The sequence below is a fragment of the Corvus brachyrhynchos genome, unplaced genomic scaffold, assembly GCF_000691975.1.
Source record: "Corvus brachyrhynchos isolate BGI_N302 unplaced genomic scaffold, ASM69197v1 scaffold23, whole genome shotgun sequence".
In the NCBI taxonomy this organism is placed as follows: Eukaryota; Metazoa; Chordata; class Aves; order Passeriformes; family Corvidae; genus Corvus; species Corvus brachyrhynchos.
Genome location: NW_008238983.1, coordinates 9,395,534 through 9,412,637, shown reverse-complemented (window position 1 = coordinate 9,412,637; position 17,104 = coordinate 9,395,534). Strand labels below are relative to the sequence as shown.

The 17,104-nt window shown below is 37.3% G+C and overlaps 1 protein-coding gene across 1 annotated transcript in view; it reads right to left on the bottom strand.

Moving 5' to 3' along the window:
* The window catches only part of CTNND2 (catenin delta 2), a 656,025-nt gene that overhangs the window by 572,578 nt on the left and 66,343 nt on the right, over positions 1-17,104 (bottom strand). The window lies entirely within an intron of this gene.

Here is a 17,104-nt window from a genome sequence, read left to right as displayed (position 1 = left end):
TAACTTCAGTTTGGTACTGTTTGGCTAAAGTTGAAGAACACTTCAATGAGAAGCACCAGTCAATCAAAATCCATGCATGAATGGGAGTAGCACAATCAGTTTGCTAAAGTAGATCCTTTATTATAATTTTTATACTTTTGTATAAGGTCAAAGACTAAGAATATTTAATATTTTAAGAAATACATTAAATACTAGATTTTTTTTTTCAAAGCTATTCCAGCAGAGGAAGACATTTGATAACAAGTCTTTTTTCACTGCTGAAGTATTAAGAAATCTTAAAACTTCTGCTAAGTTGCTTATCTTTTACAAAGTTTCCCATCAGAAATGGAAATACTTTAAGACAGAAAGCTAAACCTTAACTGGAAATGAAGAATAATTTTTCATAACTTTACATAAACTTGTAAGTCCAATACTATTTTGTCTAACTTTTTTTAAGAGTTAGACTGAAAATAACCACAAGGGAAATCAGTGGGAAATTAAAAAAAAAAACCCTAAGATATCACACATCTGCAGATCAACACCTCAGTCTTGCTGTCACGGCTGTAAGTGCTACCTTTGAATTTCTGATGGTAGGAAATCCTAAGGGAAATGTACAGCTAATGCTTTAGAAGAAAACTATGAAAACATTACTTTTATCTGTTAGAAGACAGAACAACATATTGAGAAATATTCCTTCTTTTTCATTGCTTCAGCTTTGTAGTTAGAATACTAAAATACCAGGTTGGAAGAGACCTCAAGAATAATCTGGACCAACCTTTCCTGGCAAAAGCACAGTCTAGACAAGATGGCCCAGCACCCGGTCCAGCTGGCTCTTATAAGTGTTTGACACTGGGGAATCCACCACTTCCCCAGGGAGATTATTCCAATGGCTAATCATTTTTATTGTGAAAAATTTTCCTCTTATGTTCAGCCGGAATCTCCCCAGGAGTAACTTGGACGCATTACCCCTCATCTTTTCCATGGGATTTCCATGGAGTCTCCATGTTCTTTTTAGCCAGCCTTTAAATACTGGAACATAATGATAAGCCTTCTTTTCTCTAGGCTGAACAAACCCTTTCCTCACATGGCAGGCTTCCCAGTCCTTTGATCATCTTTGTGGCCCTTCTGTGGATCCTCTCCAGCTTGTCCACAGTTTTTTGTATAGCAGAAATCAAAACTGAACACAGTATGGAGGTGTGGATGCTGAGCAGATACATAGCTTGTTCCTGAAAATACTAGCAAGTTAAAAATACAGTAACTAAGAGAGAGAAAAGATGTCTAAGGAAAGGGAAGATTGTGTATTCATCATGAAAGAGAGTTTTAAGTTAAAAAAACCACACAAATATGTATCTGTAAATAGACCCTACATACTACAGCCATTTTTATGTGCACACACATATGCATACACACATACATATTTACTTTAAAGCACTCATTACATAGTAACCTACATCCTGTGACCCTTAAGTGATATAGATTCATGGGGGCCCTCCATTGCAGACTGCTTCTTTCTGTGGAATGGACAAGTTCAAATAGGTATGTATTAATAAGACAAAGATCTTTGAATTTCACTGTTCAACAGCAAGAAGGACACCGTGAGAAAGGACTACCAGGAGTCTCCCTCACTTACAAATCAGTGGGCCATCTCATCAGGGAAACTACGGGTTAAGAAGATAGTGGTTTGGAAAACTGCAGTACTGGTGTCCCAAATCTCACAGATGTGTTGACAGGCAGCACTTTGCTCTTCAGAAGCTGTAGGACCACTCTTGAAGTCCTCAGTAAGAAAAGCAGGTCACTGGGAAAACAGCTGTGAGGGAATGGTTATTGGAGGCTACATTGCTCCTTTAATCAACATGCTAGCAGATTTACATTCCTCCTGCATCTACTTTCAGGATCAAAATACTATGAAAACCTTAAGGGTACTGGTCTTAAAACAACAGCTGCGCAAGTATTCAAAAGGCATTGGGGCTCTAGAACCAGAAAGATGGGGTGAATACTGCAAGTGTGTTTTTCTCAGTACTGCAGTGGAAGAAGAATTAGTTTCAGTAGCAAAGTATTAGTGAATTTAAGGCCCATGCCTATTAAGTCTTTCTCCTATGTCATGCCAGGTGCTAAACCCACCTGGATGAATGAATTACAAGTTCTTTGGAAGAAGCTTTCTAGACAAAAAAGAGCTCACATCCCAGGCATTCATATTATGAATATCCTACGGTGGACTGGGTCACTGTAAGTTTCCACCTCATTTTCTAATCATACTGTAGCCCAGTTTTCAGCCTACCACTAAGGACTTCATGTTTCTACCTAGAGAGCAATGAAGCTGATGAAATCTCCTCCTAAAAGGATCAGATCAAGTGAAACTAAATGTAAGCCTAAGTAAGAGCTCACTCTTCGCCTGCATTAGAAGTTCCCTATAGTCAGCTTGATTTGCAGCTGATTCATTTGGAATGCTGAGTCCAAACGAGCCTAAATTCTGAAACACATGCAGAGAGTGCAAAATAATCTTTGCACTTTTTGAAGTACACAGACTTCTAATTTTTGCACGTTTCCTGACCAGAAAAAGAGAGCCCGTGGCTGCATCCAGAAATCACAGTGCAGTGTGTACTTTAAACACAGCTGAAGGCTGCTAAAACAAGGCTCGTGCTTGCAAGGCAAACAGGGCACGTGTCATGTGCAAGGGACATTCTTGGTAGACTTAAATGGTTCCATAGCATTTCATTAAGTTTTTCCTGTATATGTAACAAATGTATATCCTATCTTTAGAGTGAGTATCAAAAAGAAGAAGGGAAAATATTGCTTAAATACAGCGAAGTTGCAGATTCGGAAAGAAGAAAGGGGAAGTGCCAAGACAACACAGAAAAGCAAAGGGGAAAAAAGAAGATAGAGTTCATCAAGTCATTTCTTCCTAAAGCATATTGCTGAGAGAAATGTTAAAAAAATTGTGATTTTTTTTTAAATTTTTTTTTTAATTTTTTTAAATCAATGTACAGTTTACCACAACCATGTTTGGATTTGAACTGCAAGTCCTTCCTTAGTCCCTGGCTCAGTTCATTGGTGCTGGAAACCAACAAGGCCAACTCCTTAGGCCCTAGATTACCAAGAACATAAAAGAAATGCCTCAAAAGACTAGCTCTTCAGACAGTGCAAGCAGTGAGCTGAAGAGGGTGAAAGCTGTTTGATCCCCTCTAGGAAGAGGGAAGGAACTGGCGAGGAATAAGGTGTGTCAGTGAGACTGCTGAGCAAAGATAACACTGGCTGTGCTCTGTCTCCAGAGAAAAACAATACAAACCAAATAAACAAACCAATGTTCTTCCAGGACACATTCTCTGTCCTCTACCTCTCAGATGATTAAAGTAAACTGGAAAAACAAATTGAAAAGAAATTAAGGAGACAGCTTTAACTTTATAAATTTCACAAGGACTGCAGGCAATTTTAAATATATGAACTTCAGGGCAAAATGTCTGCTCAATGCCCACCTTGCCATTTCCTCCTAGCACCTGTAGCCTTCTGTTACCATTACTTGAAAAAAAAGAAGTCACCATGTTGGAATGCAGTTCGGCTCTTGAGAGTGTTGTGAAAACTGAGTGGACATCAATTAGTCATCCCAACACACAAGCATATGCTGTAAATTTCAAAACACTGTGTCATTAAAGAGACTACTTTAAATTGCTCACATATGGTGCTGCAGTTCAACTCTAAGGAAAAGTCAACAGTTTTCAGCCTCTTGGTTTTAAACATCCTTACAACATTATGCTTCCTTCTCTTCCTCCTTGAAGAGGCGTGTTTCCACAATCATGTAATTCTCTGACCTGTCTACAGATCCCTAATTGTGAATCAAAGCCTGAAACTATAAGCTTTATTATGCTTAAACAAAAAAAACCCCCACATAATAGAATATCACATAAAGACAAACCTGATTTCAGGATGATAGTAACGATATTTTAGCAGCAAAGGAGAGCATCTGAAAAATTAATATTTTCTAGTTGCCCCAAATCACTGAATCACAGAATGGTTTAACTTGGAACGGACCTTAAAAATCATCTGATTCCAACCCCTCTGCAGTGGGCTGGGACATCAGCTACTAGACCAGTTTGCTCAAAGTCCCATCGAATTTGGCCTTGAACACTGTGAGGGATGGGAAATTCACAGCTTCTCTTAACATCCCATTCCAGTGTCTCACCACCCTTCTTACAAAGAATTTCTTCCTAGTATCTAATCTAAACCTACCTCCTCCAGCTTGAAGCCATTCCCCCTTGTCCCATCAGTACATACGCTTGTAAAAGTCCTTCTTTGGCTTTCTTGTAAGCCTCCTTTAGGTACTGGAAGTCTTCTGTGAGGTTTCCCCAAAGCCCTCTCCTCCAGACTAAACAACCCTAATTCTCTCAGCCTTTCCTCACAGGACAGGTGCTCCATCCCTCTAATCTTCTCGGTGGCCTCCTCTGGACTCACTACAACCCGTCCATGTCCTTCCTGTGCTGGGACCCCAGAGCTGATGCAGCACTGCAGGTGGGGTCTCACCAGAGCAGAGCAGAGGGGCAGAATCCCCTCCCTCACCCTGCTGCCCACGCTGCTTTGGATGCAGCCCAGGACACGTTTGGCTTTCTGGGCTGTGAGTGCACAGTGCTGGGTCATGTCCAGCCTCTCACCCACCAGCACCCCCAGCTCCTTCTGGGCAAGGCTGCTCTCCATCTGTTCATCTCCCAGCCTGTGTTGATACCAGGGGAATCAACTGTGCTGCCCTGAGCCAGGTGCAGCACCTTGCACTTGGTCTTATTGGACCTCATGAGATTCCCATGATGCCAGCTTCCAACTAGCTACACTTCAGTCACAACCTGTGTGATTTTTCCCAGGTATTAAGTATTAAATGCAAGCAATTTTTCCCCCCACAATTAAGGCCGTTTCGTTGTCTCCAGACCCCAAAAATGTTTAAGGGTAGATGAATGTATTGACAATTTTTTTTTATAATCTAGAAGGCTCCTTTAGAATATGACCAGCATTTTTATATTTCAGAAGGGTTCAGTAGAAACCAGTGTCCTCAATGATTAAATGAACTGGAATATGAAATTGCATTATGGTTTAGAAACAGAATTTAAGGTCCTGCTTTTTTTTCATGCTTTTCTCATCTCCCTAGTTTCTTAACGATACCTTAATGAAGCTTAGAGACAGGACTAGTTCTATTTAATTAAAACTAATACTGCTTAAAAGGGAATTTGATTAAGAATAAGGAAGGTACTACAGCTGGGACTACAGACACCTGGGTCCTGTCACTGACCTTCTTGATTCACCTCAACTGAATAACATCTTCTTTTCTCTTATCCATTTCCCTGTCTGTAAACCTGAGAATTAAAGAGAAGGAAGAAAAAAAGATACTGACCTCTGTCACAAAGTGTCTGAATAAGAACATTTTTTTTTTCTTTTAAATGGTAAAGATATGGACATTTCAGATAACAGGGGTCAGAATGGATATTAGATAAATCAGTTTGGATATCCATCTCCTCACATATGCATTAACACATGAACACTTAAATCAATGTTATCAGCAAGCATAGTGCAAGGTTGAGTTCACTTCAGTGTAAGCCTAAATCATTCTAACAATTTTGGAGGCGCTCCCTTCATTTTCATTTTCAATAACATTGTCTGGTATGCAACATGCAGTTGCATACCACACAAATCCATCTTCTTTTCTCTGCCTTCAGTATGAATTACTTTTTTTAATTGGAGGTAAAATTTACATTTTCCAGAACCTGGGGGAATAAAAACAACTGACTTTCTATTCTCTTCTTAGTGGATAGAATGTAGTGCCCTGAAAATAGCATTTGTTTACAATGACATTAAACACTGCAGAAAAATACAGATAGATAAATGCAGTGAGATAGATCAACTTCATTGTCATTGTAAAAAGTTCTCTAATTAGAAAGTAAGTTGTATTAAAATAGACAGTAAACTATACTACTGAGTCAACTAGTGAGGAGGTCCAAATCCCCACTGTTTTTTTAATATATTCTTTTTTAATGAAGAAGCTAAAATAGTCTGGTGTATTAAACCTAATTATTAAAACCTACCACAGTGCTGAAAAAGATCTTTCCCCCAGACAATGCATTCTGCTGGCCTTGCTCTATACAACAATCACAAATCTTGATTCAGATGTAAAAATGGTACCTTTGGCAGAAACCTTAAACTTTGCTCTAGATGAAATCTGATCATCAAAGTCTGGCTTTCAGCTCTGGAAATCCTGCCAGCTGTTTAACCCCACTAATTTCAACACCCAATTTAAAATATCATTTCACTGTCCAGTAGGATCTAGTAAGTCCACTGAAATCTTCATAGTCCTGGATGACTTCTATTAGCATGTCCTGTAAGTGATAGTATGCAACCTTGTTATATTTATTCACTCATTCAAAAGCCATGTCTGAGCAATTCAGTGTATCTTTGCCACTAATTCAGATGAAAAAGTCTGTTTCGTGTAATGGAGATTTTTCACAGGCAATTCCTAACTTCATGTTATAAAAAGTACAGCAGAAGAGTATTGAAATTTCAAATTGGAAAGCCTTTACACCTTCTTTTTAAGGTCACCTTCACAAAAATAGCACAATGGGCTTGGTTCAATCCGTATCATTTTTTTGTTAAGATTCTGAATTGATTCCATAATCATATAAAACCAAGCTAAATACACAAGTAGAACTAACTGTTGCCCTTGCAACTGAAATGCACAAAGCAATTTGTAAAGAAAAAGAAAAAATAATTTTTTTCTTTTCATTTCTGAGGTTCACTGCTTAGAAAGGTATTTTTCACAGTAAGTGACAGTTCTCAGCATAATTCTGAAAATTAATCAGATTGGTTTCAAGAAAATGTCAAACCATTGCCCCAAGCAATGTTCTGAAAATTAAACTCACATTTCATTCAATTCAAAAGAAATTAATTACTTTTTTTCTAATGAATGTTTTTCTGTATATTAAAAATGATCATATTTGCTGCTTAATATAAATATGCTTTAAATTACAATCAGCTTTACTGACTTGGATACCTGCAATGTGATAACCAGAAACTGATTCTAATGTTCCACATAATAGGAGAACAACAAATGTATTTGTGATACTGTTGCATTTAAAAAAAAATAAAGGTCTTTTACTTGATAGACAGTTTGCATGAATTCATTTTCATATTAATTGATATCTTTGCTGTAAATTCTGCACAGCACTTCTGAAGGACAGGACTAGAGACAAAACCATGTATTTTGAGCACACTCAATGAGCTAGAGACCTCAAGCAGCAACACTGTACAGCAGAGAAGATACGGCAAACCAAACAGATATTTTACTTTCCCCTCACAACAAAAATGGAGTTAGAATCAACTGTGGTATAGGGAGAAAAAAATGGGATGGGACCAGATCTCATACAGAAAACTGTTGGATTCCAGCTAGAGAACTAATTACACAAAAATGAGGAAGCAACAGCAGAAGAGAAATCAGCCCTGCAAAGGAAGGTCAAGTAGCTACCAGGTAAACCTGTGCTGGGTTCAGGTGTCAGTCTCTTCTCCCATGTAACAAGGAATAGGGCAAGAGGAAATGGCCTTAAGTTGCACCAGGGGAAGTTTAGTTTGGATATCAGGAAAAATTTCTTCACTGAAAGGGTTGTCAAGCATTGGCACAGGCTGCCCAGGGAAGCAGTGGAGTCATCATCCTTGGAGGTATTTAACAGATGTGTAAATGTGGCACTGAGGGACATGGTTTAGTGGTGAACTTGGCAGTGCTGGGTTAAGAGTTGGGCTTGATGACCTCAGAGGTCTTTTCCAACCTAAATGATTCGATGACTCTATGAAATTCATCCACATGGTTATGAAAACCTCACTCTGACAGGTACAGGCAGCAGTACAGCTACCTCACTTGCTTCTCAAGGCTGTAAATTGTCGACTGGAAACATTAACATTGCCAGAAGCCTCACCCTGTCCACCTCTAGCAGATCAGAATGAAGGTCCACGAGTGGGAAATCCATGCTGTGCGACTCTCCAGTAACTGGCCTGAGACTCTCAGTCTGCCCTGTATCTCGTGTCTGAATCCTCTCATCTCCAGTGGCCTCATGCACACACACTCCCAATCCCGCACTTCCACAGGAAATTCCCCTGGACCCTCTGGTCACTCCAGCAGCCATCTCCTTCTGATGCTCAGCACACACATACCTGGCTCCCGAAACCCTTAACCTCCTCACCAGCTGGAGTAACCTTGAAATGCCCTTCCCTTGCAACCCATGATTTGGGCAGTGACCACACACAGACACTGCAATGAGTGCTCACAGAAATGTGAGTCAACCTTAAGGCATTTGGCTGAAACAATGGGGTTCCCCATGTGCCATCACACCTCTCAGTTCCTTCATGCACATGAAGATGTGTCTTTTCTTATATAACTTCCTATTTTGAAAGAAAGTGTCATCAGATAAAGAACTGTTAAGAATGCATATGAAAAGGTATGTCTTGTATGAAGTATTCAACATCTAGAACCAAGTAGGAAGTAAAAAAAGCAGTTGCACTTTATTCTGTATTTAAAAGTTTATAAATACTTAACCCATTGTTTCTTCTAGCAAGTCAGTCTACTGAAGGGAATGCAGTTTTAATGGTTTCCAAGCTCAGATTTGCTAGCAACCAAAGGAATTTTTCCCCCTCCTCATCAGCTCTCAGCCCACCCTATTCCAGACTAAGGTATTGTCTGCTCTCATGTTCTTGGTTTCTATGTAGATTTGTTTGTTTGTTTGTTTGTTTTTTGTTTAGGGAAGGGAAGGAAAGAGCAGGCCCTAGAGACGTGTTACTCCAGGAGAACCTTCATTTGCTGTTAATATTTTCAATGACAAACTGGAATGGAGAAAAGAAATGTAAGATGCCTGCTAAGTTGTAGCCTCCCACATTTTCATGTCAGGGCTGAATTCACCTCCCACAAGGAATTGTAATGGAATGAAGAAGACTCCAAGCATTTTTATGTTGCTATCCAACCTTAGCCACAGAAGCAAACAATTTCCATACATAGACTTCCCCTCCCCTAGTACCTAAACTCAAGTATTCTACCCATTCAGTTTTAAATACCTAAGTGTTTAAAAAGTTAAAATTCTTCTCAATCCACCAAAGATAACCCTTAATACAGGACATGGAATTATGCCAACTGAAAGACAATCTCTCATTTAATGTGCTCTAAATTAAAAATTAAAAAATCATTGTGTTGTTTTACAAGAAACTTGAAAGTCCTTTCCCACAACTGCTAGGGAAATCCAGCTAGGGCTTCTGAGAAGCATGGTACTATGTAGAAATAATAAGGTTTTAGAACAAAGGTAAAAAACTTTTTTTTACTAACCAGTGGCATTTTAACTCTTTTTAATATGCAATAAAAAGCTATCAATATTTTCTCATCTGAACAATGAAAAAACTTTATCCAAATTGTAAATTTGAAGACACTATGTTCTCTTCTCTGATAAAGGACAGCATGTTAGGAATCACACTAAACATTTCTAACAAATAGGCAAGAGAACTCATTACCTTGAGAAGCTAAATGAAGTAAACAGTTGCTAGATTATCTTGCCCTACTTGACTGTTCTCACTGCTTCAGGCAGCAAAATATTTTGAAAATCCTCTGGCAGTTCTATATTGTGCAAAAAATATAAAGGCCCTTAGGAAGTATACACACAGACTGATACAGAGTGTCAAAAGTGAAGCCTGAGCAAAGACTTGAGACTAGAAATCAAGATGTATCCTCTGAGAACCCAGAAATTCTACGGTAATTTTCTCTGCTCAGAAATACACAGCAGTCTGCTGGCAAACACAAAAGTACCTTCACAAAGCACACAGGCACCAGAGTTACAGGATGGAGCAAGACAAGGGGTCATGCACCACTGTGCACAGCAGCGGCCGGCATCTCCCAGACTGTCAGGAGAAAAGACAACAGGACAGCTTTTGGGTTATGGGGATTTCTCATCACCCTTCCTACTCACAAAATTCTTCCAGCGTCCCAACAGCTGTGGAGGGGCAGGGTGAAGGGAAGAGAGTGGAGAAATTAAAAAACCCCAGTATGCCCTCTTTTCCTCCTGTCACTCTATACCCTACCAGACCAAGGCTACCACAAACACTATACTAAGAGCAGTAATGACTACTAAAAACAAGGCAATAATGATCAACAAAAACAAAAAGCAAAAAACATGCAATCAAACCCCTGGAAACTCTTCACTGCTTCTGCAGATGGCCTTACAGATCTAAAAAAAGAGAATGTGAATTCATTTGTTTTAAAGACCTATTATGCACATTGCCATTCTTGCCAAGAAAAATTAAGTAAAGTTTTACACTATTCTAAATATTCTATAGGTCAAGATACAACTGCTCTCCTGTTTGTAAGAGAAAGGCTTGGTGCAAGACTGCAGGGCTACTAAAAGTAACCTGTAAACATCACACAGAAGAAAAACTAAACAAGAATTCCTAAAAACAATATTTAAAGATCTTAGAAAGTAACTCTTCATACCAAATACAGTGAGTTCACTGATTTTCCAGACCTTTTCTGGACATCATTCTGCAGCAAGCTCTTTGAGTTCAGTACATCTCTTCTTAATATGTAGAAATCCATCACCTTCCTCCAGATATATCTCAATTCCTATTTGTTTCAAGTACAGCACACACTTTTTCACCAGGGGTCTGCAAAGATAAACCATGACCACCTGTAACCAGTTATCCTTTCAGAAACTGGGAATCAATAAACTCCATGTATTTCTCTGATACACTGCAACATTTTGGGGCTATCAAACTTTCTTGATATCAAAAGGCAACTGAAAAAATCTAAACATTCAGGGATGAATGTTTTCCTGAACTAAGTGCTAAATCTTGTTTCTTTCTCTATCTTTGTGCAAGGTATGACTGATTAAGAGACCTGTAAGTGCTGTGACACAATTACTTCACTTTCAGAAGCAGCAGGTGAATTCAACTGATCTTCACAGAATCAAAGGCTAAATGAGGTTGGAGAGTGTCTCAGAAAATCACCCAAGCCAACCTTCTCCTCAAAGCAGCGTCAGCCATGAAATCTGACCAAGTTGTTCAGGGCTTAATCCTTTGGGTCTGGAATACTACCTCTGGGCAACCTGATCCACCACCTGGCTGTTCTCATGGTCAATGTCTTTTTTACCAGAAACAAAATTCTCCTAAACTGTGTAAATAGTGCTGGATTTAGTATTTGTGGTGACAGTGTATGATGATAATTAATTTCTGTGTGAAATCTGTAAGGTTTTTATATAACAGTTCATTGGAATAATTTGTTTTATCTGATTTCAAACAGTATTCATTTTAAACTTTGTTATTTAAGCTACTCGTCTTTAGGTGACCAAAAATAATGCCATGTTTAGAAGCTCTTGTTGAAAAAACTAATCTGTCACTATCACAGGATGATTTTATGAAAAGTTCTAAAAATGCCCAATGTAAGGTAAGTTGGAAGACAGAGATGTATCTTAATAATGCTTAGCACATGGATTCCACTGCGCCAGCTACCCTCATACAAATGAGCTTGAAAACACTGTTTAATGTACAGTGTACAGGAGGTTCTTCAGCTCATGAAGAACCTCCAAGAGTAGCCTAAACCAACCAAAGCCTGGAAAGGAATTGGTAAAAACTAAAATTTCCAGAGCTGTGGAGGCAGGGGAAACACTTGGAAAATGCTGGTTTAAGAGGTTGTGTCTCATGCTTGTAACCATCTGGACTGATAATATCCAATAGCAGAAATCTCCTACAGCAGAAAGGGAACTTGGAAAAATTATGTATGCAGCTTGAGAAGAAGACAGCCCTTTAACAAACACAGGCCTGTCATTCCGTAAGTTTATCTGAATTCTTCATTGCTGCCAGCCATATGCAAAACCAAAATCAAACAGAATCTGAATAATCCAAAATAATCATATCTCATCTACCTTGCTAAAAACACATCACTTCAGTGCTAACTACTAGACTGTGCACCTGACTATAAAATGCAGCGAACAAAAAATAAGAACACACTTGAAGAGCAAATCCTCCTATTTAATAAAAGGTTTTCATTAGGTTATCTACTGCAACTAGTAAAAAATAAAAATCAGAAAGCATTAGGATATTTACTTTGAGTAATTTATTCATGAGGACAGACAAAGCACCTGTCTGCAAAAAGATTAGCATTAAAAAAAATTTAAAATCCCATCAGTGTGAAAATGTTTGTTGCTGCATTTGTTACTCTCTACACTCATTTATTTGTGGCAAGGTCAAATGTCACTATCAGGCCGTGGTAGCAATCTCTTCACATTAACTATTTGCTGAGAAGGTTTCTATTGCCATAACAATAAAAGGTCAGTGAATGACCAAAACCCAAAAAAAAAAAAAAAAAAAATCACACATACATTTGGAAAAAAAAAAGTAAATGAAAAAGGGGACTTCTGTGTTGTTTGGAAGACTCAAAAATTTCACTGTAGACTACAAATCAGCAACAGCATGATTAAAATCATCTCTGATTCCAATCACAAGGGACTAAGGTTAGAGGAATACATACCGTCACTATTTCCTCCTCCCATAAAGTGCATAGGAAAATATACGCTCAAAACAAATGCTTCAGCCATAAGTTTGGCTGGCCATTTAAACAGAATATGCAGTAAAATTCTCAGGGACCTTAATACCATCTCTTTGTGCTATGAACATTTGTCAAATTGAGGATTCCTTTGATTTAAAAAGGTGGTTCTGGAAAGCTAAGATACATCCAGAAAAATTATTCAAAATTTATAACCTGGAATGAGAACATACATATCTGACAATCTACAAATGCTCTGAAGAAAAAAAAATATTTGAAATCACATTATGCATACAGTTATGAATACGTATAGGGCCTGATCTGTGGAAACATATATTTGTTCAGAATTATATTATGACTATATTATCTGTCTCATTTATAACCAAATAAATGAGAAATATAGCCTTAAAGGGCACACTTCTTGCTTTTTTTTTTTTTTTTATTTTCATAACCATTCAGTATATAGACAGGGACTCAATCAGAGTCCCATTCAGGATATGGATTTGGAACTTTGTCCTTTGTCAGTTTAAATTACAGGAAAAAGGTTTACACCTACAATATGATTTCAGTGATTTCAGTGTCTTTTCACTTTAATGTCCTCCAGAATACTGATACATGGACTTTTAAAAACAATTTTATTATACTTAGACCTAAACCCCTTATGAAGAGGGGATTACTTTTCAAATTTACAAAATGTGCATAGCAATGTGGGTAGTAATAACTATAAACACCAGTCTCAGTTTACAAATGAATCACTGTACAAAACTTGCATGTTATTGCTTTTACTACAAACTGTATGGATTTAAACTTTACAGATATAAGCAGTCAACTTAAATATGTGCAGGACTGAGATACATAAAGAAAAGGGAGAGCATGCCAGATTTGCAGAAGCACTTACATACCTTAATTACTAGCACGGGAAGAATTATGTATAACTTCAACCCCGCCAAAGCCAGGACAGATCACCTCACACATTCTCGTAGTGAAGGCTGCCTGCCTTCACACCCCGAGGTAACCCTGAATACAGACCCAAATCCCTCCCTGCAATTGTAATGCAGAGCAATCTCAGTGCAGCACACCTGTTCCATATAATAGATCAATCAATAAAAACCCAAGAATAGCTGTGTAAGTTGATATGCACAAGTTAAAATGCCACTTAGAATTCTTCCTTGATAGCAGATTTAGTTTTCCTTTGCAAGTGAAATTACCAAGAACTGTTCTTAAAATATTAAGTAGGCTGAATAAAAAGAATACCCCCTGTAAATGCTCCATTGATAAAATAATTAAAGTAATTATGTGTCTATCAAGATAACATTTTATATTAAATAAGGAACAGAATACAGAAGGACAGTTTTCCTCTGCTGAAAGCAGTAGTAATGTTGGTGTTCTTCTCTTAGGGCACTTGTCTTCACATAGATTTAAATATTCCAAAAATGGATCCCCGTGGTACATACTAAATTGATATGCACAGATATGTACAGATGTGAAATTTTCTGTTTAGTGGGAAAAAAACACAGATGACACCCATGAACTGAAATGACATTGGAAACACACTTAATAAATCCAAAGCCAAACACATGGTAAATGTGTTAAGTTCATGGTTAAGTTCTGATACCCATAGTACACAGAAGATGCACTGAAAGAGAGCAAAGACAATACTTCTACACTGAAAACAACCCCTTTATGTTTAAACTAAATTATCAACAACTTAGTAGGTTACAGAAAATCTTGATTTCCATAAATATTTGAGAAGATATAAACAAGATAGAAAGATTGCCTTTATGTGCTAGACCAAGAGGTGGACCTCAAGAACAGGTAGATTGATATTCTAAATGCATTTCAAGCTGTTAATGAAAAGGCTAATCATACACAGCAGCACTTATGCAAGGATATTTATTCACAGTGGACATGCTTTACAGTTAGAATAATATCTAAATAAGAAGTTGTCTGAAAATGAAAATTTTCAGAATTTTTTTTTCAGGGAAAAGGACAGTTTCAGGGAAAGACAATTAAATGAACTTAGTTTTCCTTCCCTGGACTGAACTGAAACTGTCTCCTGCAAAAGATTTTCCACTCTTCTTACTCTATTGCTGCACTTCAAAATAGGAATTGAAGTTAAAATAAATAAATAAGAAAAAAATTAAGGAAAAAAAAATCTAGACTAGACTGTCCCAGACTTTCTGCTTTACTTACAGAATTTTAGAATAATTTATATTCTGTGAAGAAAAAAAAACAAAAGCAAATCCGAACAAACTGAGGACCAAGTGAGACTAGGCCCAAAGCTACAAAAATTTGGGTGTGTGCAGTGGCCTTGGAGGAATAAGAACATAAATATCAAAGTCTGCATGAGCAGGACTCTCAACTCCTGGGCAAAATAAATGCATCTGAATGAACACTATTATTCAAGCTCAAATTATTTCCCCCTCAAGATATATAAAATATTTTTGGTTTAATATAAAGCACAGCAAATAAAATTCCCTCTTTTGTAATTGTAATTATAATATTTCAACCGATTTAGTGTATGGCTTACCAATAAAACTGAAAATATCATTCGCACAGCCTTAAAAAAATCAACAAGAGCCAAGAAAGTTAAATGATTACATTTAAGTCTATTTCGTTCTCTCTCTGCATTTCTAATATGCTGTGCAATCCCATGAAGGCATATTCTTGGAAGAGATCTGGACTACTGATTAGATGAGATTAAGGATAAACAGCAGGCTAAAATGCTGACTTTTTTTGAGGTGCTGTTCAGGGGCGTTCTCCTTTCTGCTATTGAGCTTATTTGTTTGGTTTTTAAAGCAAGCATGCATCATATAGCTAAATTTGCACTTGTTTCATCTTTACACACCACCTGAATGAACAGAACAATCCATTACCCTAAAAACAAATATTTTAGGATTATTACCAATGCAAACATACATTAAAATAATTTTTGCACCACAGAAAGCAGATTATGGAAAAGCATTATATTCTGCCATCGAACAGAAAGAAATTTGTGCAACTTCTATTGGGTCTTTATGACTCAGAGACCACTAATTCAGTGCAGGTGTTTCAGATATTTATCCATTTGAATTCACTCATTGAATAATGTAATTTACGTTTTATTTTTTTCTGAGAAATTACAGTGATTTGCTTGATTTAGCTGGATTCAAGTTCACCTAGTGCAACAACAAACTAGACACGTTTGTCTCAGAGAGACTGGAGGAAAAAACGGGTTTGTTGGTCGGTTGATTTAAGGAAAAAAGGGGTACTGAGTAATTATTTTTTGTTTCTTTCAACAATGAATTCTAAGTGAAACCATCTGCAAGGTGCCAGGCAACATTCCAAGAAATTCTCTGAATTACAAATCATTGTATCTTTCTTGTACCTGTTGCACCATGGGCCATTCTGAACATTTAGATCAGATCACATCCAGGTGAAGGTATCTATGCTTGTGGTCTAGTCTGTTCCTTCGTTTTAACCAATAATTATAAAAATCCTAGGTCATCCTGATGAACATTTAACTTCCATTTAAGCCATCATATAAGAAAACTGAGATCTTTCATAAAATGCTTAACATTCAAAAAGACAAACCAGAATCCCCAACACTCCATGTGCTTTTCCAAGGATCTCTTTGTAGTGTTTTTTTTTTTTCTTTCCCTGTAAATGCCAGTTAATACAATTGTGAAGTTTTCATATTGTGTTCAGTCTCAGGTAAGGATAGCAAAATTCCAGACACTTTGTTCTGATGCTTAATCTATTCTGGATCATCCTGTCACTGCTATCTTTGATTTTTCATATTCAGTGCATCCAGTCTTGAAAAGAAAGACAAAACACCCATGCCACCACAATTTGTAAATTTGGAATAACAACTGTGTTGTTTTATATATCATAAGACTGCTGAAACAGTGAAAACACAGGTACTCCCTAAAATACATTCTGACGTTTTTGTGTACATACTCATAAAAATTAAGAATGAATAATTTTTCTAACTTAAAATTCTTCTGTGTTTTTAGAGTAGAAAACAGAATTGTTTTCATTTGAGGGTGAATCAGGGGGAAAAGGGAAAAAAATTCCACCTCTTTTCATACTAAGGTTTGAGAACATCATCCTGAAATTAAAACTAAACTAAGCATGAAGACTATTCAGCCCACTATCACAAACAATTGATGAAAGCACTGATTCAAGACATGGAGTGCAGTGGTGTTCCCTCATAAATAGGTGTCTATATTTGGTATTCATTTTTCTGAAACTTGCCAGCAAAGGGGATGGAGAGTAAAGTTTTGAAACTAAGTCCATGCTGCAACAGGAGAAGAAACGAGAAGAAAATTGGACAAGATGATGTTCACTGTATCAGCAACATTCACTTTGAATTTGAATCTTCCTCACATAAAAGTGAAGTCTGGAAAGTTTTATCTTTAATACAGACTCATTCCTGTCATCTTATAATTAGCCTTCAAGCTGCTTTTATGCATCCAAGTTCCTTGAACTGACATTAGATAGAAAAAAAGAATGAAATTATCTTCACCACCCCCATGCCCAATTCTTTTAACATCTTTTGCTTCCTCCTCCAATAACAGTTCTGAAAACATTGAAGCATTGTCCTGAAAAAAG